Raw genomic sequence first — 23,410 nt, 5'->3', positions numbered from 1 at the left:
AATATTGTTCCTTATGCTTTCACCAGTTGGTTTTTATGGCTTTCTTCTTTCATTTCTCTCCATTTGTCCTTGCCCCCATCACTGCTTCATTTCCTAATTTAATCATCACTTAATTGTCTTCTCTAATTTTAGCTCCTTTTCTTTTGCTCGTCATGTTGTTAGTGCTGTTATGTGTTATCTCCTTTGTCAATTCTTAGAGAGAAATAAATCATAAATTATTTGAGAAACACTTGGGTATTTTCTAGGCTTCGTGATTTATATTTTACTTGGTTCAATATCTTTTCCTCAGAAATTTATTTATATCTGTTCTCTGTAGTATATATATTTTTAATAATTGTCATGAGTTTTACGTCATTTAATTAGTCCTCTCTACATTTTATCAGTTTTTACTTTAGTATCTGTGTATTGAATGAATTGGATAAGGTGAAATAAAAAGTTTAGGGAATAGGTGTTATTACTTTATCAATTTGTGCCAGACCTTGCAAAACTGGCATATAAACCTGATTTTTATGAACAATTAATGTTGTTCCCAGATCAAAACTCATTTTAATGTTTAATAAAATTCTTTTTTGGTAATATTCTTTAAAGAGCAGAATACATTCAAGGATAAATAATTCATTATTATAGTAGATTTTTAGAAAGAGTGTTTTCCTAGGCCTTATCTTTTTAATAACCAAAGTCTATACTTGTATGAAATATAGTCTGATTATGCTCAGCATATGAAATCTAATTTTTTTAGCTACTGAGTGTGGAAAAAAACAAAAACATATGCTTATGTAATTTTGTCTACTGGTATCAGAAAGTTGGCCAGTGCTAATATATTGGTTTGATTATATGGATAAGAATGCCATTGACCATTTTTTAAATATCAGAAACATTTATTCAGCTAAGACATGATTCTCTGGATGCAGTGTTAGCACACCATATTAAGAATATTATTTTTATCTCTGATTATTTCGCCCTTATCTACTCATTTAATCTTCAGCCTTGCTGTCTGATTGGTCACTGGCATTCACAGAAGCAAATCACATGCTGTAGAAGAGGAGCTGAAAAACCCCACATTGCTCTATAAGTGGTTAGGTTTTCGACCTCAGTGTCTATTTATAGTCTATCCTTCTCTGACACACTGGGACCCAGGAAAGGGTTGACAATAGCTAGGGTAGTTAACCAATGGTGCAGCCCTTCATATTCCTGTAAAGAACTCAATAAGTCAATGGTTAGGCTCAAACTCATCAACATGAAAAAAATGCTCAATAACCAGCCTGGACTATGATTGTTAATTTAGCAATGATGTTTTGAATAGGAATTTTAATCGTTTTAGTTTTAAGTAGTAGATGAGATGCTTGCCCTTATTAAGCCAGGACTTAAAGATTTGAGAAGTGGTAATGATTGGTTAAAACCTGGCTACTGGTGCAGAATTCGAAGGAAATAAGCTTCAAATGTGAGGCACTAAGAACATAGAGAAAAACTGAGAATGCCATAAAACTATAACAAAGGCAGTATGCAAGGCTAAATAAAGCAAAAAAGCAGAATTGCTTTGGGAAATGAACAAATTTTCTTGGATTTTAAGGAAAAAGTACCATAGATGTTTAAATATTTTAATAAACAGAAAGACAGAAAATAATCAGCACTGATGACTGTATTTTATCCATCTCAGTGATTGAAATGAAATGCCCACACCATTTGAAGTTACAGTTTTTTGTGCACTGGTACAATTATAGCTCATTGTAACTCTGAACTCCTGGACTCAAGTGATCCTCCTGCCTCAGCCTCTCGATTAGTTGGGACTACAGGTCTGAGCAAGTACATCCCACCTAAGTGAGTTTTTATGAAGAGCCAGTATTATTAGCAGCAGCCTTTGAAAATGTCATGTCTTCTTTGTAAATTTGGTTTACTTTTTTAATTTTTAGTTTCTGCGGGTACATAGTAGGTATACATATTTATGGTGTACAAGAGATATTTTGATACAGGCATACAATGCATAATAATCACATCAGGGTAAATAGGGGATTCACAGCTTCAAGCACTTATTCTTTCTTTGTGTTACAAACAATCCAATACTCTTTTAGTTATTTTAAAATAGACAATAAATTATTGTTGACTGTAGTCACCCTTCTGTGCTATCAAATACTGGATCTTATCCATTCTATCTAGCTTTGTTTCAAGTTTCAAAAACCATATACTTTATCTTTTTCATTTTCTATTTAAAATTTCTTTAAACTTCAGTTTCAAAGAAAATGAAAACTATATTTTATTTAATTTTATTTTCACTTTAATTACTAACACTGCAATATTTAAGCAATGTACTTTTTACCTCTTAAAATTTGTGATATTAGGTTTTGACCAATAGTTGTCAAAACATAAACTATTAACCATTTCTGCTGCTTCATTATTTTATTGAAAGTAAACATTTGAATAACCACATTAAGATGACATGTTTTCATATGAAACTACAAAGCCATTTTCAAAACTTTATCATGTTTATGTTCTCACTCATATGTGAGAGAGTTAAAAGTTTATCTCATAGATGTAGAGATTAGAATGCTGGATACCAGAGGCCAAGAAGAGAGGGGGTAGAAGGTGAAGAGAGGTTCATTAAGGGGTACAAACATATAGTTAGATAGAAGGAATAAATTCTAGTGTTTTATTGCCCACTAGGGTGACTCTACTTATCAATAATTTGCTGTACATTTCAAAATAGCTAGAAAAGAAGATTTGAAATATTCTCAACACAAATAAATGATCAACATTTGAAGTGATGGATATCCCAATTGCTCTGATTTGATCATTACACATCAAAGTTGCCTGTAACCTACAAATATGTACAATTATTACCATAAATAAAATAAAAATAAACAAAAAGATGATCAAATGTTAATGTGAAAATATTTTGCAGTCTTAGGAAATGGCTTGTAAATAAGAGCATGATCTTCCATAAGCTGAATTTTCTTTGCAATGCAGTGGCAAGTAGATTGTCAGTGCCAAGATCTTTTGGCATTTAGAAACACAAAAAGTGACTTGAGGGCAAATTGACTAATTTTATCATATAGTTGCTTTCTATTTTTTAATTAAAAGATTTAAAATCTATCTTAAAAATGCAAATCTGAAAAAATTGGTAAAAAGCTAATTTTATAATGATGAAAAATTTAATATCGAAGTAGCTTATAACATATATTAGGGTGTCCATTTATTTTAGAATGAGCGTAGGATAGCTTGCTATTTATTTGAATATGAGACATTTATTATAAATACTACTTCATAGAAAGTATATTTGATAATATTTATTTATTTATTTATTTTGAGACAAGAGTCTCGCTCTGTCATCCAGGCTGGAGTGCACTAATGCGACCTCGGCTCACTGCAAGCTCCGCCTCCTGGGTTCAAGCGATTCTTCTGCCTCAGCCTCCCGAGTAGCTGGGATTACAGGCTCATGTCACCACGCCCAGCTAATTTTTTTTTTTTTTGTATTTTTAGCAGAGACGGGGTTTCACCATATTGGCCAGGCTGGTCTCGAACTCCTGACCTCTTGATCCGCCTGCCTTGGCCTCCCAAAGCGCTGGGATTATAGGTGTGAGCCGTCGTGCCCGGTCGATAATTTCCATTTAGACATAAAAATGATTAATAAAATGATAAAACAATACTCTGTGAGATAAATTCAAAATGTTTTTTTTTGGAAAGTAGTAATATTTTACTTAATATCTACTTAGGACTCTAAATATGAATCGGGGAAAACTAAACACTATTTGTTAGTGAGTCCTTAAATATAAAAGCTGTATTAGTGGGTAAGTGTAAATTAAGACCGATGTTGAAAAATAAAATAAGGTTAGAACCAAAGAAACTTTCAAACAACATTACTTTTCAGAAGTCATGATATTTCAATAACAATAATTTATTTAGACACCAAGAAATCACATAATCACAAGGAAAATGTAAATATACAATTTTCAATACAAAAGAAGTAATGATAGGGCAGAATTACAAAAGTAATATGAGAACTGTTGGAAAAACATTAATTTTGAAATTGTTTGCAGAGGAGTAAAAATTTGTTCTATGGCAAGAGACTAAGACTTAACCAGGCAGAAGGGAGTGTGATGGGGATATTCATTTTAAATATTTATACATTGTGAGCAAAAATGCAGAGAAAGAAGTAAACACGTTCCATTGATTAAGGAAATATTTATACTATCAAAATGTTCATTGTCTGCTGGGTTAGAATATATAACAATTATAAGTCTGAATAATTAGTATATTGCATGTGCATAATAAGAAAACAAATCCAACAGAAGCAGATTCATCTATTCAATGCACATTTATTTATGCAGTAGTTACTATATTAGACCCTGTGGACACATCTGTCAGCCAAAAAGGCAGGGCCGCAGTCCTTGAAGCATATGTATCTATTCTTCAGTGTTTGCTTTTACCAATTTTATGACCAAAAATATGGAATCTGTGACATGTCACGCTGCTGTGTTGGAATCAGGCAATAGCAGCTAAGAACAGTAATTAAGATTTGGTGAACATCAGAAAAATGCAAAGCAACATCACAATGAGATATTACTTCACACCTGTTAGGATGGCTGTTGTCAAAAACAAAACACGTGTTGGAAAGGTTGGAGAAAAATTGCAACCCTTTACACCTTTGGTAGAAATAATTGTAAAATGGCACAAGTAATATGGAAAACATGGAGGTTCTTCAAAAAATGGAAAATAGAACCACCATGTGATTCAGCAGTCCTACTCCTGGGCATATATTAAAAAGATCTGATGTCAGGATCTCAGAGAGATATCTACATTCCTATGTTTATTGCAGCATTATTAACAATAGCCAAGATATGGAAATCACCCAAATGTCCATTGACAGATGAATGGGTAAAGAAAAATGAAAATGTGAAATATATGTGCAATGGAATAAAATTCAGCCTGAAAAAAGGAAATCCTAACATTTGCGACAACATACATGAGTCTGGATGACATTATGTTAAGTGAAATGTCAGTGACAGAAAGACAAATGCTGAATGACTTCCCTTATATGAGATATCTAAAATGGCCAAGGTATAGAAAGGAAAAATAGAATGGTGACTACCAGGAGGTAGGAGGAGGACGCAATGGATTATTGTTGTTCAGTAGGTATAAAGTTACAGTTACACAAAATAAGTAAGTTCTAGATATGTGGTATACAGCATGATGCACATAATTCAAAGAACAGTTTGTGAACTTAAAAATTTGTTAAGAGGATAGAGCTCATGTTAAGTGTTCTTACCAAAAAAAAAAAGGACATGGGAAGACCTTTGGAAGTGACGGATATGTTTACTACCTTAACTGAGGTGATGGTACCATGGGTGTACACTTATATCCAAACTCATCAAATTTTATACATTAAATATGTGTGGTTTTTAAGATATACCAATTTTACATTCATAAATCTGTAAAAAAATATGGTGTAACTTTTTTCTCTGCTCTTTAATTCTGAAGAATATATTACTATATGTAAAGGAATTCACAGAGAAGAATGAAAGGTTATATTTCTCATATGATGATTCCAGCTTAAATAAATAATATGCCAATAGTGACTCTCCCATTCAGCCGTTCTAAAACTTTTTATAAATTGTTTGGCCGCTTTGTGTTTCTTCATATGAAAACAAAAATAATATAGTTGTAAAGGTTATGAAGTAAACCTATGTAACACTTTTACAGCTACGCTTGGCACATAGATGTGTTGGTTATTATAGTAAAAATAATTTGGTGATAATAATTTCGTCGTGGCTTAGTTTGCATTTTCCTGATAAACAATGAGATTGAACCTCTCTTCATATGTTCATTAGTCATTTGTTTATCTTGTTTATTTGAAATGCCTATTTGTTTCTAGTTCATTTTGTTATTACATTTATCGCTTTTATATACTGAAATTTTAAATACATTTGATGTGTGAATCCATTGATCAGTATAAGTATTTCCACTATATTCTTCATGTTTGTGTGGTTTGCCTTTTCAATTTTTTAAAGTTTTTGATTAACAGAAGTTCACAATTATACTGTTTTCCAACTTTCAAATTTTAGGGTTAGTTGTTTTTGCTTTTGTTTTCTTGTATTCATTTTAGAAAATCTTTGCATGCCCTCAGTTCATGATGACATTAATTGGCTTGTCTATCTTTGAGCCAGTACCATACTGTCTTAATTCCTGTGGGCCTAAAAGTCTTGGTATCAAGTAGGGTACTTCTCAATTTCATTCTTCGGATGTTTTAGTTCCTATTGGGCTGTTACTTACTTGTCCATATAAAATTAGAATTATTTTGTCAGTACACACACACATGCACACATACATTATCTTTCTCTCTCTTCTAATATTTTGTTTGGGATTTCCTTGAATGTGTAAACTAATTTGCAGAAAACTGACATTTTTACACTATTGAGTCTTCCAAACCACAAACATAAAATTCAATTTATACCTCTGTTTATTTAGGCCTGTTATGATTTTGCTCAGTTAAAATTAGTATTGTTTTATTCTTGCATAACTCTTCCTAGATTTATTCTAGATGCTTGACTGTTTATAGTAATAATCTTTTGAATGATATATTCTGTTTGTTGGATGATTTTATATAAAAATTGATATTTGACATGAGTGTGTCTGATAACCTTGCTAAAAGTTCTTATAGATTTCTATAATTTATAGTTTTTCTTGGATTATTCATATAGACCATAATGTTGTATATGGATCAAGACAGACTTATTTCTTTCTTTCCAGCTTCCTTTAATTTTTCTTTCTTACTTTATTACTAAGAGCTCCAGGCCAGTTATAAACAGAAATTATAATTCGTGGTCTCAGGGAAAACATTCAGTAAGATCTTTTTTTTTTTTTTTCCTTGAGACGGAATATCGCTCTGTCGCCCAGGCTGGAGTGCAGTGCCACGATCTCGGCTCACTGCAAGCTCCGCCTCCTAGGTTCCCGCCATTCTCCCGCCCCAGCTTCCCTAGTAGCTGGGACTGCAGGCGCCCGCCACCATGCCCAGCTAAGGTTTATTTTTGTATTTTTTAGTAGAGACGGGGTTTCACCGTGTTAGCCAGGATGGTCTCGATCTCCTGACGTCGTGATCCGCCCCCCTCGGCCTCCCAAAGTGCTGCGATTACAGGCGTGAGTAAGATCCATTAATGACTATAGCACATGTAGTGATGTCCCTTTTTCACCTCTGATATTGGTGTATCTTTCTGTTTAATTTTGGTGGAAATTTTTTACAATTATACATTTTCAAATAACAAACATAAGCGTTTAGAAAGATTTTGTACAATTTTAAATTTGATTTCAATATTTCAGTGTGTTCTCAGTCTCATTTATGCTCTTGTTTTTTACGCCTTTCTATTTTTAACACCTTGAGCCGGATAATTAGGCTGTGTCAACGGTTCAATCTTTCCAATTGTTAAGAACTACAATTACATCTTTTCCTCTACATAAGCTTTAGCTGCTAGCATAATTTACAAGATGTTGTATTTTTATCATCTTTAAGTAAGAACACTGACTAAATTTCAAACAGTTTGAGAATTTTCTAAGTTAATTGTTGATATTTAGCTGAATCTCCCTATGACATGGTAACAGCTTCTGTAGGTTTATTCTTGAGATTTGTTGAGACTGGTTCCTCATATTTTAAAATAAATTTGATGGCGTGTTTTAAGACTCTATTTAACAAGCTCATAAGCCTATAGAGCATCTTTTTGAGTCTCATATTGTCTGGCAGTTATTGATTCATTTTATATAATTTTGCTAGTCTCAAACCAGCCATGGTTTAGTGTAGAATTTCTTTCTTTCGTCTTGTACATTCTGTCTTCCAATATAAACTTTCTTCAACATCTGCCACTGACTGTATAATAAGAAATAATAATTTCTGGTAAGATAATTTTAAGATTAGTAGGTTACAAATAAAGAGTTTATCTTATTCATGACCATTTCCTTTTCACAACATATCCCTTTACTTAGAAATGCAGCATTTTAGATCTAGACAAGTATTTGACAAACTATAATTTATCTGTTTAAATGTAAAAGCATTTAAAAGTTTTAAATAAAAGTTACATAGAATCTTAGTACTTGATATGGAAAAACATAAGTGCAGCCACTGTATGTGAAGTGAAGAGAGAGGGTCGAATATTCTGGATGCTGAACCTTCATATTGACCATCCTGAGGTGCCTTTAGAAGCACCTTCCAATAATCTCATTGGAAATCTAAGAAGCAGAGCTGAAAGCGCCCTCATACAGTTCATCTTCCGTTAGCAGAGGATGCAGCCCAGAGAAACTGTTTCCATTGTCTTCTACAGAGTTGGTTTGTGGACCACTTTCATCTAAACTTTATTCTCTTAAATACGTTTATCAAATGTTCCACCATTGTCTAACGGTTTGCAAAGAAATAAGAACATATCATTGAAAAAGCAAAAGAAGTAAATAAATATTGTAATCTATTTTGTTAGAATGGCTTGCTGATCTGGATATACAATTATCTCTCTTCTACCCCAAGTTTCCTTTCCTGAAAAAGGTGACATTACAGAAAAATGTACATTTTGGAATAAAAAGGTTAAGATATTTCTAATAACACTTATGCGTTATGGCAAGGTAAATTGAAATTTTGTTAATTATACCATGTTTTTCAACTTTCTTTACCCAAATCTATTTTGTATTTCAAAGCAGTCAAGTGATGAGTAAAGACAAAGTCAGGCTAGCTTCTAAGGCTGTACTACACTTAATCTAATATTAACTGAATACACAATGCAAATCTTATGCTTCCTGAAAATAAGTAATATGATTTCATATATAGACAATTACAATCAATATAGTGATGCTAAGTTATTAGCCAAAGCTTAATTAATTGAGTTTATTTGTAAACTCTTGTAGTTCATAATGGAATTTTAAAGTTTTGAAAGTAGTTGAAACACTGTGCATAGTTGTCACTTTGAATGTACAATCTATTTATACTTCTTCCATTTATTTACTATTATTGAATGTCAAAAAGAAATGTGATAGCACTTTGCTTAGCCAAATAATTTTTGTGCCAAATGTAAGTTATTTGTCAGTAAGTTGTACTAAATTGTCTAATTAATTATGTTTGCATTGACTGTTTTCCTGGGAGGGGAACAGAAGTGAAAAAAGGTTTAAAGTGTTCAATAGCCAAATCTGTTGGTATTTGGAAAATATTGAAGCTGTTTTTTTCATATAAAGAGGCAGAAAAGATAAAGTAAAAGTAAAGAAAAAGAATGAAGAGGATGAAAATAAAAGAGAAAGGAACAGATATTTTAATTAAAAATTAAATGATATCTAAGGGTATTTTTTATTTGTAGTAAAGCACAGAAGATAAATTAAATGTATGAATTATGCTACATTTATATACTAATTTATCTATGATTTATTGAATAATTACCATGTTCCCGGCACTCTGCAGGTTGATAAGAATGAAAACAGTGCCAACGAGGAGTGCACCTTCTTTTGAGACACTGGCAAGTCAATTGGCAAACATGATACTGTGTAGTGAGGGTTTTAATAAAGGTAAAAGAGAGTACATAAGGGAGATATTCTTAGAGTTCTATAGGTTAGAAGTACTGTATGGGTCATAAAGGGATCTGCAGGGCTCTGTTTCTTTCTGGAAGCTCCTAGAAGAAAATCCATGTCTTTCCTCAACTGTATTATTGCCAGAATTCAATTCCTTGCAGCTGTTGAACTAAGGTCTCTATGTTTCTCCGGTTGTAAATTGTGGACTATTGCCAACTTTTAGAGGCTGCCACATTCCTTGGCTCCTAGCCTACTTCCTTTCCCCCAAAACCAGCAAAGGTGGGTGCAGCCCTTCTCACACCAAATCTCTCTGACTCACTTTTCCGGCTTCCTCTTTCGCTTTTAAAGGCTCACATGATGCGATTGGCCCCACACAGGTAATATGAAATAATATTCCTAAATCAGTGTCCTTTGCCTTAATTATATTTTCAATTCTTTTTGCAATTTTACATTACATATTTTCAGAGCTGGAGATTGGGAAATCGGCATCTTTGAGTATGAGGGCGTTATTCTGCCTATCACAGATACTTAACAAAAAGTAGTGAGAGATGGGCAGACAAGGAAGCAGTGGGTAGGTATCTATACATTAAAGAATAAATTGGTCCCGAGGAAAGAAAAAAATGAGTTTAGCAAGAACATTTTTAAAAAGTGGTTTGTAATTCAGAGAAAAAGAAATGACAATTTTGGAAAAGTGTCTTTCCAAGTGATATCGATGTCATGAAAAGCTGAAGAGATTATCAGCTGGAATGAAGTGTCTCCTATGCCATGGTTGGGTATTTCAGCTTTATTTTAAATGTAGCAGAAAACCATGGAAACATTTTAAGAGATAAAATGCCATTATATACTCATTGTATAAAAATCACTGACAGCAGCATGGGAAGGAATGGCAGGGGAGGGTCAAAGCTGGAGAAATAAAAGTTAAGAGGATAATACTATAAATGAGAGGAGAAACAGCCGATCCTGGGCAGTGACAGTAATGACCTTGCAGAGGGGAAGGATTCTAACAATATTCAGGAAATATAAGGGAGAGAACCTGGCAGAAAATTGGATGCGGAGGAGAAAGTTAACAGGGAAGAACAATAATTTCAAGAATTCTAGCTTTGAAAGCTGCAGATGCGAAATCAAAGTGTCAGCTCATGTGCTTTTTAATGTGTGCCTGAAGAATTGTCATAATTAACCCCGAAAAGACTGATGTATTCTGTGATGATCTGGGAGTGGTTGTTCCTCAAGGAAACTTCCATTGAAACTGAGAGTTCGCAGGCAGTAAAAAGATGCGGCTCAGTCCTTATAAAATCTAAACCATTGTTGTTCCCAATTAATATCATAACATCTCTAAATCTAACTGACATAGACCTTCACTGTGCTAAGAGTCTAAAATCTTGAAGTTTAAAAGGTGCAGAGGAGGTACTATCAGTAAATGAGAACATCTTTGGTATCCATAACCCCTCACATTGAAAGAAAGCTATAACTAGTGTAATAATGAAAAAATTAATTGGAAATCATGAGTTACACAATACATATTTTTCTAACACTATTATTCCTAACCATAACTTTATACTATAACTGCGCTTTTTTCCATGAAAAATTCTCATGAAGGCCCATACAAAACAATCTAGATATTATTTTGTTTCTATTACTAATATCTATTAAAAGTAACTAGGGCTCCTTGAAGCACATTTGATTATGTTCCATGGGACAAGAAAAATAAAGGCTTGGGTCTGGAAACTCTTATAACAGTTCAAATTTTAGGATAGTTTTGAGGTTTTCATACGTATTAAAGCCATCTTAAAGGGGCTATTACTGGGCAAGTGGTAATAAGTAGATAATGGAATATTAAAATTATTAATATTTGACCAAATATTAACGCCATTTGAATCAGCTTACAGTGATAAAAATCTACATGTTCAAGAGCATAAAGTGCGAGACAATCTATGTACTTATAAAGGAGAAAAAAGATGACAATGTTAGAATAATTATATTTTTGAATTGTCTTCATACAAAGTGACATTCTATACATATGCACTTGATTATGGAACATGTAAATATATGCATATATATGTGTATACATATGCACACATATACAAAGGAAACTGTAAAAACATATAAGTACAAACACTACAATTGACAGAAAAAACATCATCAAAAGCTGAAGAAATGCTGCAAGAAAAAGGTTTACAGTGGGTGCAACTGTTGACTTTCACTGGTGGTCACACCAAAAGATCAGTTAATAAAATGGTCAAAAAGTCACTATTCCAAAAACATAAATGTCAAATGTGTCAAAGAATAGACTTGTGACTTGTGTCACACATCCCCTTACTCTAGAATTGAGAACACTTCAAAATCACTTTATAAGTTTTTTTAAAAAACTGATGTTCCATAATAAATCTCAAATAATACTGAGAAACCTTGTTAGTATATCATTAAAACATGGCCTTATGCTAGTTCCCGGCCAAGGAAAATGTAATTAATACATCATTTTAAGAAAAGATACCAAATTTCAAAATCTACCATTTATATCAAAGACAGAGACATAAAACCCATGATATAAAAACTAAAACTTCATTGCATTAAGAAAAAAAGCTCAGGCTCATATTGAATGCTATAACTTGCAACAGTCTCATTGGACTAAACATCTCTATCTTGGCTTCTACTTAAGGATCTTCCCTCTAGAAATCAAAATTTTATTATTTCGGTATGGTATTATCTTATTGTGTCTTGAAAGACAACTAAGGGTAAATGTAAACATAACATACAGCAGAATAAATGAAACCCTAGGAATATGTAGAAACGGCAAATAAAAGAAGCTGTAACTATACGATACCATCAAGTTGATGTCGTAAGCACTTCATCACTTTGAGCTCCATCTCTGCCTCCTCAGTTCAATAAGAGCATGATCTGCTCAGAATGCGCTTCTCTGCACTGCCATTTGGAAAGTGCCTTCCGGCACTGCCTGCATTTCAACATCCAAACTGTGCCGGTTGGCTAAGTCTAGTCTTAGTTATTTTATCACGTCCAATAGCAGGTGTTTTCTCCAAAACAATTTTCCAAATTATCTAACAGCTCTAGTGCATAAGCTATACTCTCTAAAAGCAGGCCTTTCACTTGTCTGTCTGGATGACGCCGTATTCTAGTTTTGTTACAAAGTTTGTAGCAAATAGGTCCTAAGGAGAATTTCATCCATGTGTGAGGCAAGGGCACAGATAATATTATTCATTTTAAAAAAATACATTGGAAAGCTCCTTTTTTGTTTATCTACACACTGAGGGTGCAGGTTTTCTTTTTCTCTGCATTTACATACTGGGAGATAATTCTCCATGTGTACCCTCCCTTTTTTTTTTTCTTTTTTCTTTTTTTTTTTTTTTTTTTTTTTGAGACGGAGTATCACTCTGTCACCCAGGCTGGAGTGCAGTGGTGCAATCTCGGCTCACTGCAAGCTATGCCTCCCGGGTTCATGCCATTCTCCTGCCTCAGCCTCCCCAGTAGCTGGGACTACAGGTGCCCGCCACCATGCCTGGCTAATTTTTTTGTATTTTTAGTAGAGAGAGGGTTTCACTGTGTTAGCCAGGATGGTCTCGATCTCCTGACCTCGTGATCTGCCTGCCTTGGCCTCCCAAAGTGCTAGGATGTGTACCCTCCCTTTCTACACATTTGCTAACCAGAGACACTGATTGCTTTTGTTTCAGACTACTTTGCTGTTTGTATAGCAAACAATCTTGGAAGATAGAGATAGTGTTTCCCTCCAGAGCAAGCAACAGGCATGATTCCCTGATTCCCATCCTGTAAAAGATGTGCATTTCCTAAGAAAAGAGTTTCTCCTTTGTAATTGAACCCATTGTGTGTAATTCTCTCTGGGCATCACACTGCAGAAATTTGAGCTTATGGAACAGAAGGCAAGAAGAACCTGCTCTTCTGACTACTGCTATCAGAGTGACCAACTAATTTACTTGCTTTCATCCAAGAGGGTCATGTCTTCTGACAGCATTCATGAAACTGTGAGGCTAATATTTCAGCTTGAAAATAGGGTAACATCTCAAACTATTCACTGTTCTTGACAGTTTTGTCTGTGAGATGGGGACACTGGCAGAAATACAGCTTTCTAGGAAAGGAAGAATGAGACCTTGTAGGCCAGTTAAGAGAGTTTGAGAAAAGTCCCTGTGAATCTGTATTGTGAAGATAGAATAAATCTTGTGGTTATCCACATAATAAATGGTCCTTCACTTTGATGCCTGTTAATGAGGGGGAATTAAAAAGAGTAATGATGGGCTGAGTACTGGAAAGTAGATTCAAAGGCAGCTCCTTGAATGGTACCCTGATTGTTGCTAAGCTTCCTCTAAGTAACAGGGCTTTGTCACAAATGTAGCAGTCAGCCCTATGGCTGCCTGGGTGGGCAGAAGTTTCTGGTCCATTTTAGACAACAATTACAGAGAATACACCTACACTAAGAACCAAAAGAGGAAATTTGCAACCATTATGTGTAAACCCAAGTCACTCAACAACTCCAAGGTCCAATAGGCACGGAGAAGGAAATGATACATACAGATATTGAAATAGAGAGATACATAGAGATCATATTTATGCTATTTAAATATATTTTCAAGGGCTTCCCTTAAAGTCTTTCTCACAGAGAACAAAACTATAGTGCGGCTCCTCAAACTGTTGCAAGCTCCGAAATTTTAACTGACCACTCTTTTATTAACTGCCATTCTCTTTTATATGGATTTAGCCATAATTAAATCACCATTTTCCTTAATGTGAAACCGAAGTCTCCCAGAAATCTCAGCAAATGTTCCCAGGTTCTGCTCCTCTCAGACAAGTCAACTGTCTACACCTCCATATGTATGTCCAATTCTCTTTCATTTCCCATGGCTCATGGCTCCTGAATGGCATAGATCTTACTTGGGGTGCCCCATCAATTGTGAAGAAAATGTTTTATTCAGGGTGGTCATATTGGCTATACTCTTCTTGTATCCCTGACTGATGTAGGTTTCCTTTGAGACCCTGACAGTTGTAATGTTTCAGCTGGAAAATCCAAAAATGTAGGAGTCATCAGTGTCTCCTCTTTTACCTCACCAAAATAATCCAAGTTCTAGTAATTTAACCTTATTTATGACCTTAGCCCCTCATTTTACCAAACCAGATGTAGTGTAGCAGCCACCACAGAATTGCCCTTCATGCTTCCAGACTTGCTGCCTAAAGTCTATCCTCCATCGTATCAGTCTTTTCTCACAATGTTATAAAGAACTGCCCAAGAATGGGCAATCTATAAAGAAAGGAGGTCAAATTGACTTATAGTTCCACGTGGCTGGGGAGGCCTCAGGAAACTTACAATCATAGTGGAAGGGCAAGCAGCCACGTCTTAGATTGGGGCAGGCGAGAGAGACAGTGTGTAAAGGAGAAACTGTCAAATGCTTATAATACTATCAGATTTCATGAGAACTCACTCACTATCACAAGAATAGCAAGGGAGAAACTGCCCCCGTGGTCCAGTCACCTCTCACCAGGTCCCTCTCTTGACACATGGGGTTATGGGGATTATAATTTGAGATGAGATTTGGGTGGGGACAGAGAGCCAAACCATATCATCCACTCTCTACAAACAAAGCAAAATAAAACAAAAAATCCAAAATATAATGAAGCAGAAAAACAGATTTTCCTAACATAAAAATTATTTTTCAGCCTGATGTTTATTAAGAGCCCCAAACATCATTGGGTATAAAGATCTAAATCTCTAGTGCAGTCAACAGCATCTTCCACGACCTGGCATTGATCTTCTTATCCAAGATTCCACTTGTTACACCCAACACCTTCTTTACAAATTCAAGCGCAGGTATATCATGCACTTTGCACTCACTCTTATGGTTCCCTTGTTTCTGTCTAGTTGTTCTCTCTGCCTAAAATTTTGTTTATTGAATAATCCATAATCTATTTTGCTTTATGGTGTTTATATTGTCTGTGTCTCATTTGGGGTATGACTTCTGCTTGAACTCCTTCCTAGGAATTTGGTTGGTTGCTCACTGATGTTTTCCATGATACACTATAAGTGCTTTTAACATGGTTGCTATCACTCTATATGGCATTATTCTACTTATTTGTTATACCTCTTAATACGTGACAAGATCCATGCAGTCTGAATTTACCTCTGAAAATCACCAACCAACAAATTTCAAACTCAATGTAAATACTCAAAAAATGCTTAATGAATTAATTAACAAGCTATTGTATCTCACATTACTATTTCAATTATGTAGAATTATATGTTTATATGGTCAATTAAAAATAAATATAGTAAATAAATTGTCAGTTTTTGGTGAAGATCATTGAGTTTTGTATTTTATTTTATACTGCTCTTGCTTCAACATTACTTATGCAAAAATTACCTGTAAAAGCATGACGCTAACCTTTTACGAGCATACAAATAATGAATACTTCTTTTACACACAGTTAGCAATTGCATTTTTAGATTAGTTGGCTGTCACGTTGAAAAGAGCACAGATCTCAGATGATGGGATGCTAAGCAGATAAGAAGAAAGGTTGGGCAGATCTTCACAAAACATTACAGATCCAATGGGCTGTACTGGAAACCTAACAGGAAGCAAAGAGTGAAAGAGAAAGGAAAAAAATAGGAGATTAAAAAATGGGTGATGGGAAACATTGTTTACTCTTCTATACCATCTAATTTTTCTCTGTGCTGTGGTGCTTCGGAGAAGACAATTGAAAAGTAATGCGGTTTTAGAAGAGCTGCAGCACCCACTAACTGAGGGAGAAAGTCATAGCCTAATGAAGTAAATGGGTTGGCAAAGAGCTTATTAGAAGAGGGTGAAAATTGAACAATTTTAAAAGCATTTTTAATTAGAAACTAAAGTTACAACATGTATGGATAAAGAGAAAATTCTGAAAATAAATTTAAAACTGTAAATCCATGCAACATTTGCTTTTAATGACTTAATTTTAAGTAATGAATTCACATGCCATTAAAATAGAGCAGAGTAGTAATTTTAATGGATGATCCCAGGAAAAAATAAAAGTGAGTATATCTCTCTGCAAGCAAATGTTAAAATTTCCCCTGAAAATGACAAAGAGAATAGAAAGTATTCCCATTTGACCATTTTACATGTTTCTGATTCATTCCTTTGTTATGCTCTATTTTTACATTTACCCAATATGTTTTATCTTTCCTTCACACTCTAACAATAAGATTAATGTTAAGGCTTTAGTTTATGCTGCAGTAGATTTTATACAAGTAACAATGAACAAAACACATTTGAAGGATTTTCCAAACATTGTTTTCCATAATTTTCATCTAAGAACTATAATGTTAAAATTATGCTAAGAAATAGAATCACTTTTAAAATCATTGTAAACTCACTCTTATTCTTTATTCACTGCTTTAGGCTGTTACTATGAATGTCTACAAATTATAAAATTTACCTTTTTAATTTTAAATTATAAGATTATTACATTAATAATCTCCCTTTTTCACATGTATCCTGATCATTATCTACTAGAACAGCAAGAGAAAGTTTGTCTATTTTTACTGTACTGCTTTTATTTTAGTCATTGTATAATGTCAACCATTCTGAAATAGCTAATCTCCCTTCTAAATTTAAATATATTTTTCTCTCTTATTTACTGATGACAGAATATGCATCTATGTCCTTCTCTCAATATTATCTAGATTTTTCAGTCTATCTCCCTCAAAATCTTCCACTTGGGCATTTTGTCATGAGGAACAGATTTAACTCAAGGACATTGACTAATACATGAGAGATGTGGATTTATTTAGTTGATATCCACTGACACCCCACACCCAAACTAAAACAACAACAAAAACAAAAATCAATAGATTGGGAGCACACAACAATGTGAGTATATTGTATAAGGATAAATTCATAATTGTCATTTATTGATGTCATTTATTGATTCATTCAACAAATATTTATCCAAAGTTTAGAATGGCTTTAAGTAGAATGACATTACATAGAATAAATAAAATGGTATTATTCAATTTATTAGTTATACCTCCAAATACACAATAAGCTCCACGCAGTCTGAAGTTACATTTGCAAAGCATCAGCCAATACATTTCAAACTCAATGGAAATACTCAGAAAAATGCTTAATGAATTAACTAACAAATTGTTGGATCTCACATTACTATTCAAATATATATTTGTATATTTATATGGTCAATTATAAATAAATTAAAAATAAAAATAGTAAAAAAAAGTTGATTGTACTTTGGTGTGACATCCTGATGGGGCCATCGCTGTTGCTAGGTACAGAGCTAGCAACTGTGTTGTGCCTATGAGGATGTCAGTCAAAAGTACAATGAACACTAGGATAGAGGAGGTGGGTAATACAAGGACCATCCATAGAAGGGCCAGCATGCCTAGTTGTTGGATCGGAAAAAATTGAAAAGTCCTAGATTATGAGCAGTTGATGGATAGGTCAAATAGGGCAAGAAGAAAGAGAAATATTTTAACCAGAAAGAACATGATTGAAAGTGTAAAAATCAGAAAAAAGAAGTAACCCAGACCATATTTGTGTGGTTGGCTTAGAAACGGTATGACAGTGGTGAGTCTAGGTAGTCTAGTATTACATAATAACAATTTATAGGACTCATTAAACATTAAAGCTTCAACCTAAATTTCACAAGAGGCCAGTGAAGGAGGGCTGACAATTTATATTTTGAAAAAATTCACCCAGGATGCTCTCAGGTAAATGATTGAAGACTATCACTCATCCGAATGAGACATAACAGTTGCCTGCACTGTACCTGTGGGAACAAGGATGGTAGGAAGAAGTGGAGGATCTGAGAATCTTTAAATGGTGGAGTCAAACTGACTCTAGTGATTTATTGTTTCAGAATGAGAGATGAATAGCTATGCCTTGATTTTGACATTAGCAATTAGATTTACGTGTTGCCAATTACTGTGAAAGGAAACTTAATTGAGGAGTTAAATTTGCTAAGTAAGGCACTGCATTGAATTTAAACAAGAAGGTAGTTTATTGGTATTTAAACTTTTCAAATTGCATTAACATTTTTGCTAATAAATGCCTGTCTAAAACATGTGATGTAACTTTCTCTGATGTCTTCATGACACTTCAGCATTAGAAGACAAAAGCTCTAAAAGCCACCATGTAAATGGTAAGAGTGTCTGGTTAGGGGGGCGGGCACGGGAGGGGCGGCGAGCCCCCGGGTGCCTGGGCCTTAGGCCCGGGCGTGGCCGGGCCCCGGCGGCCTGGGGGTCTCCTGCCCCCCCCCCCTCCATGGAGCCTGCTGCCCCGGAGCTCGGTCTCAGATGACTGAACTGGGCACCAAGCGCTCCTGCTGTCCCTCGCAGTGGACTGACGCCGCAGGGGCGAGGTAGCCGGCTCCGCGCCTCTCTGCGGGATCCAGACGCCTCCTGGGGCTGCCGGTGGAGGGTCTGAGGTGGCCTGGCCATGGCTCACCTCCGGGGATTTGCCAACCAGCACTCTCGAGTGGACCCTGAAGAGCTCTTCACCAAGCTCGACCGCATTTGGCAAGGGCTCATTTGGGGAGGTCTACAAGGGCATCGACAACCACACGAAGGAGGTGGTGGCCATCAAGATCATCGACCTGGAGGAGGCCGAGGATGAGATCGAGGACATCCAGCAGGAGATCACCGTCCTCAGCCAGTGCGACAGCCCCTACATCACCCGCTACTTTGGCTCCTACCTAAAGAACACCAAGCTATGGATCATCATGGAGTACCTGGGCGGCAGCTCAGCACTGGACTTGCTTCAACCAGGTCCTCTGGAGGAGACGTACATTGCCACGATCCTGCGAGAGATTCTGAAGGGCCTGGATTATCTGCTCTCCGAACTCAAGATCCACCGAGACGTCAAAGCTGCCAACGTGCCACTCTCGGAGCAGGGGGACGTGAAGCTGGCGGACTTTGGGGTAGCAGGGCAGCTCACAGACACGCAGATTAAGAGGAACACGTTCGTGGGCACCCCCTTCTGGATGGCGCCTGAGGTCATCAAGCAGTCGGCCTACGACTTCAAGGCTGACATCTGGTCCCTGGGGATCACGGCCATCGAGCTGGCCAAGGGGGAGCCTCGAAACTCTGACCTCCACCCCATACGCGTCCTGTTCCTGATTCCGAAGAACAGCCCACCCACACTGGAGGGCCAGCACAGCAAGCCCTTCAAGGAGTTCGTGGAGGCCTGCCTCAACAAGGACACCCCGATTCCGGCCCACGGCCAAGGAGCTCCTGAAGCACAAATTCATCACACGCTACACCAAGAAGACCTCCTTCCTCACCGAGCTCATCGACCGCTATAAGCGCTGGAAGTCAGAGGGGCATGGCGAGGAGTCCAGCTCTGAGGACTGACATTGATGGCGAGGCGGAGGACGGGGAGCAGGGCCCCATCTGGACGTTCCCCCCTACCATCCGGCCGAGTCCACACAGCAACCTTCACAGGGGGACGGCCCTGCATGGCTCACAGAAGCCTACGGAGCCCGTCAAGAGGCAGCCGAGGTCCCAGTGCCTGTCCACGCTGGTCCGGCCCGTCTTCGGAGAGCTCAAAGAGAAGCACAAGCAGAGCGTCGGGAGCGTTCGCTGGAGGAGCTGGAGAACGCCTTCGGCCTGGCCAAGGAGTCCTGCCCCGGCATCTCAGACAAGCTGATGGTGCACCTGGTGGAGCGAGTGCAGAGGTTTTCACACAACAGAAACCATCTGACATCCACCCGCTGAAGCGTGCTGCTGTTCAGATAGGAGACAGAAGGTCCTTTGTTTTTGTTCTGAGCTCCATAAGAACTGTGCTGACTTGGAAGGTGCCCTGTGCTGTGTCGTGCCTGCAGGGACACGTCAGATCCTGTGGGCCTCATATGTCAGGTCACCAGGTCACCGTCTCCTTCCACCCCTGCAGTGTGCTGTTCTGCACGTCAGGGACGCCGTTCCATATGCCCACTGCCCTCCTCCCTCTCCTGGCCCAGCAGTAGAGCTCACGGGGGCTCCAGCAGCCGGCGTGGCCCTCATGAGCTACGCCTGGGTCTTCTGCAGACTCACGCAGCCCTGTGGCCGCTCAGACCGAGGCGCAGAGCAACTATCAGGGCAGCTCTGCCTCCTCCTCCATGAGGTGGGGAGAGGCAACAGGGCAGCCCCCAGAGGAGTGCCCTGGCCGCTGTCCTCCCGGGGCCCATGATGGCCATAGATTGGCCTTGTGGTGTTGGATCAGGTACTGTGTCTGCTCATAAGTACTTGTGTCATCCAGAATGTTTTGTTTTTTAAGGAAATTGAATTTACTTGTTTCCTTAAATATTCTGAGGTTAATATGCTAGTTTTCATAGAACATTGAGAGGCCCCTGCACTTTCAATAAAGACCTGACATGGAAAAAAAAAAAAAAAAAAGAGTGTCTGGTTAATAAGACTTAACGGGGATAGATGGGCCTACTTGGCAAATGACACAAAACTAATTTTAATTCATCACATGGTGTGGCCTATAAAAAAAGTCAAAAAAATACATCCAAAATCTCCAAGAGTAAATATTTAAGTCAGATATAATTTCCAGAATCAAGAACTAAAAGGCCTATCTCAGTTAACCCTAAATACATATATAGTAGTACATGGACACAACTTTAATCGTTAAATCTTTGGACAAAATATAGAGAAAATTAAAATCAGTAAATGAATTGCCTTTGCCCCATCCCAAAAATGGAATAAAATTCTTGATGCAGGATATTTCTCAGCCACTTTGCCAGCCAGAGACCTCCCCAGCTGTTGACACCCCTGCCCAGGCCTTGCTTGGCCCTGGGTTCACCACAGGAGGTGCACCTCCCACTCAGCCCACCAGGCCGTGCTTGGCTTGTGCTCTACATGGATACCATGACCACCGTGATGGTGCACTCAGCCCCCGGTGGAGGGTGTGTCTGGATGAGTGAGTGCCAGGTCCGGCTGACCACTCCAAGTGCTGGCACAGGTGCACACTCCATGCAGGGCTTGTGGTTGAACCAGGTGTGTCGCAAGTGACTCCTCCAGGGGACTCCGACATCCATACGAGGGTAAGATGATGGCACCGAAACAACAATTAGGGAAGGGTAGGTATATGTACAATAGGTGAAGTGCGGGGACCAATCAGAGGAAAGCATGTCAAACAGGAAGAGAGGTTCTCAATCCTGTTTATAGATTTTTTTGAGACTTGTAGCTTGGGTTTTAAACTGTCTTTGACTTGAAAGTGGAGTTTTACTGGGGACCCTCCCCTATTTGCCTAGGAATGTTGTTGCCTCCTGCGGCTATCATTCTAACAGTGTTATACATTCTGCTGAAAGAATGTGAACAGGTTGTACAATAGAATTGTTTTCATTGGGAACAATACACTCATATTATTAATGTTTGTTCTGTATATACTAAACATGCTTCTGAACCACAAACATGTTTGATTACTTAGTATGATTTTAAGAAGAAGTAACTACAGTGTCCTTTATTATCAGCAGAAAGTATTGGAAAATCTCCTATATACTTCAATATAGACAAATGCCATTATCTCAAGAATACAAAATTGGAAATTAACTTGTGACAGCTATAAACATATTTCCAAAGAGTTCCAGTGCAAAATACATTGGCACTATTTAAGTTTACCTTGGACCTACTTCAAGGAGATTAAATATTTTACATTTAGATTCTAACTATTTAGTGAAAAGCTCCTAAATATTGTATATAAATCAGCATATACACAAATGTTAGTGTTTACTGAAGCATACCTGTTGCTTAGTCCTCATAACAGTTAAAAATATCTTATGAGTTTATGCCAAGACTTCCTTTAAAATACGTATTGCTTATTAAACTCTGGGGTCATTTATTTCAAGAAGCAAAGTATGACACACATTTTAAATTTAGACAGACAAACTTCTAACAGACTGTATTTCATAAGAACAACCTCTGTCTCTCTCTAGATCTCTAGTCTACCCATCAGTGGTAAACTGAATAAAGAAAATGTGGTACACATAAAGGTGGAATACTATGCAGCTATGAACAAAATGAGATCATGTTCTTTGCAGGGTTATGGATGGAGCTGGAGGACATTATTCTTAGCAAATTTTCTTCATAAGTGAGAACAAAATGCAGTATTTTGGAAGCTAAATGATGAGAACACACGGTCACAGCAAGGGGAACAACACACACTGGGGCCTATTGGAGGATGAAGGGTTGGGGGAGGGAGAGCATCAGGGAAAATAATTAATGAGTACTAGGCTTACTACCTGGGTGATGAAACCACCATGACACACGTTCACCTACGTGACAAACCTGCACACGCACCCCTAAACCTAACACAAAAGTATTAAAAAACTGTAAAAAAAGTCTTAATGTTTTTCTACAGATGGTTTTCTACAGATTAAAAAATAAATGGTGTTATAGATAGTGAGTCCTGCTTTTGGGTCTTTGATTAGAATACTTAACTGAAAATTTTCAAAAAACCTACATTTATTACAGTAGTATTTCCATGTAAATTTAAGTGTCAAGGAAACTTTCTCAGTTCCAAAAAGATACATTTTTTAAAAAGTAAGTCTTATTTAAAAAGACTTAAATAAGTCAGAAATGAAAGTGGAAACATTACAAGAGATACCTCAAAATAAAGGATTATAGGGAATAATAATGAGCAAATATCTGCCAATAAATTAGATAACTTAGAGGAAATAAATTCCTAGAAAACTTTAAACCCACTAAGATTGACTCAGGAAGAAAGACGAAGCCTGAAAAGACCAATAACAAATAAAGAGATTGAAGTAGTAATTAAAAGCCTCTAAACAAAGAAAACTTCTGGTAACTTCATTGCTGAAGTCTACCAAATGTTCAAGGAAGAATTAACTCAGTCCTTCTTCTTTTTTTTTTTTTCTTTTCTGAGGCCGAGTTTTGCTCTTGTCA

At 36.8% G+C, this 23,410-nt stretch overlaps 1 long non-coding RNA gene and 1 pseudogene across 1 annotated transcript in view; one reads left to right on the top strand and one right to left on the bottom strand.

The window, feature by feature from the left end:
- Positions 1–7,270: 7,270 nt before the first annotated feature.
- The window catches only part of LOC115933516 (uncharacterized), a 74,183-nt gene continuing 58,043 nt past the window's right edge, over positions 7,271–23,410 (bottom strand). Inside the window, exons 5-6 of the long non-coding RNA XR_008671931.2 lie at positions 15,900–16,104; positions 7,271–7,849 (exon numbers count right to left, since the gene is read on the bottom strand). This is a non-coding gene — a long non-coding RNA (uncharacterized lncRNA). The remainder of the gene's footprint in view (positions 7,850–15,899; positions 16,105–23,410) is intronic.
- On the top strand, positions 18,966–20,409 carry LOC101127212 (serine/threonine-protein kinase 25-like; annotated as a pseudogene).

This window comes from Gorilla gorilla, chromosome 16 (genome assembly GCF_029281585.2).
Source record: "Gorilla gorilla gorilla isolate KB3781 chromosome 16, NHGRI_mGorGor1-v2.1_pri, whole genome shotgun sequence".
Classification (NCBI taxonomy): domain Eukaryota; kingdom Metazoa; phylum Chordata; class Mammalia; order Primates; family Hominidae; genus Gorilla; species Gorilla gorilla.
This window is presented reverse-complemented; position numbering and strand designations above follow the sequence as displayed.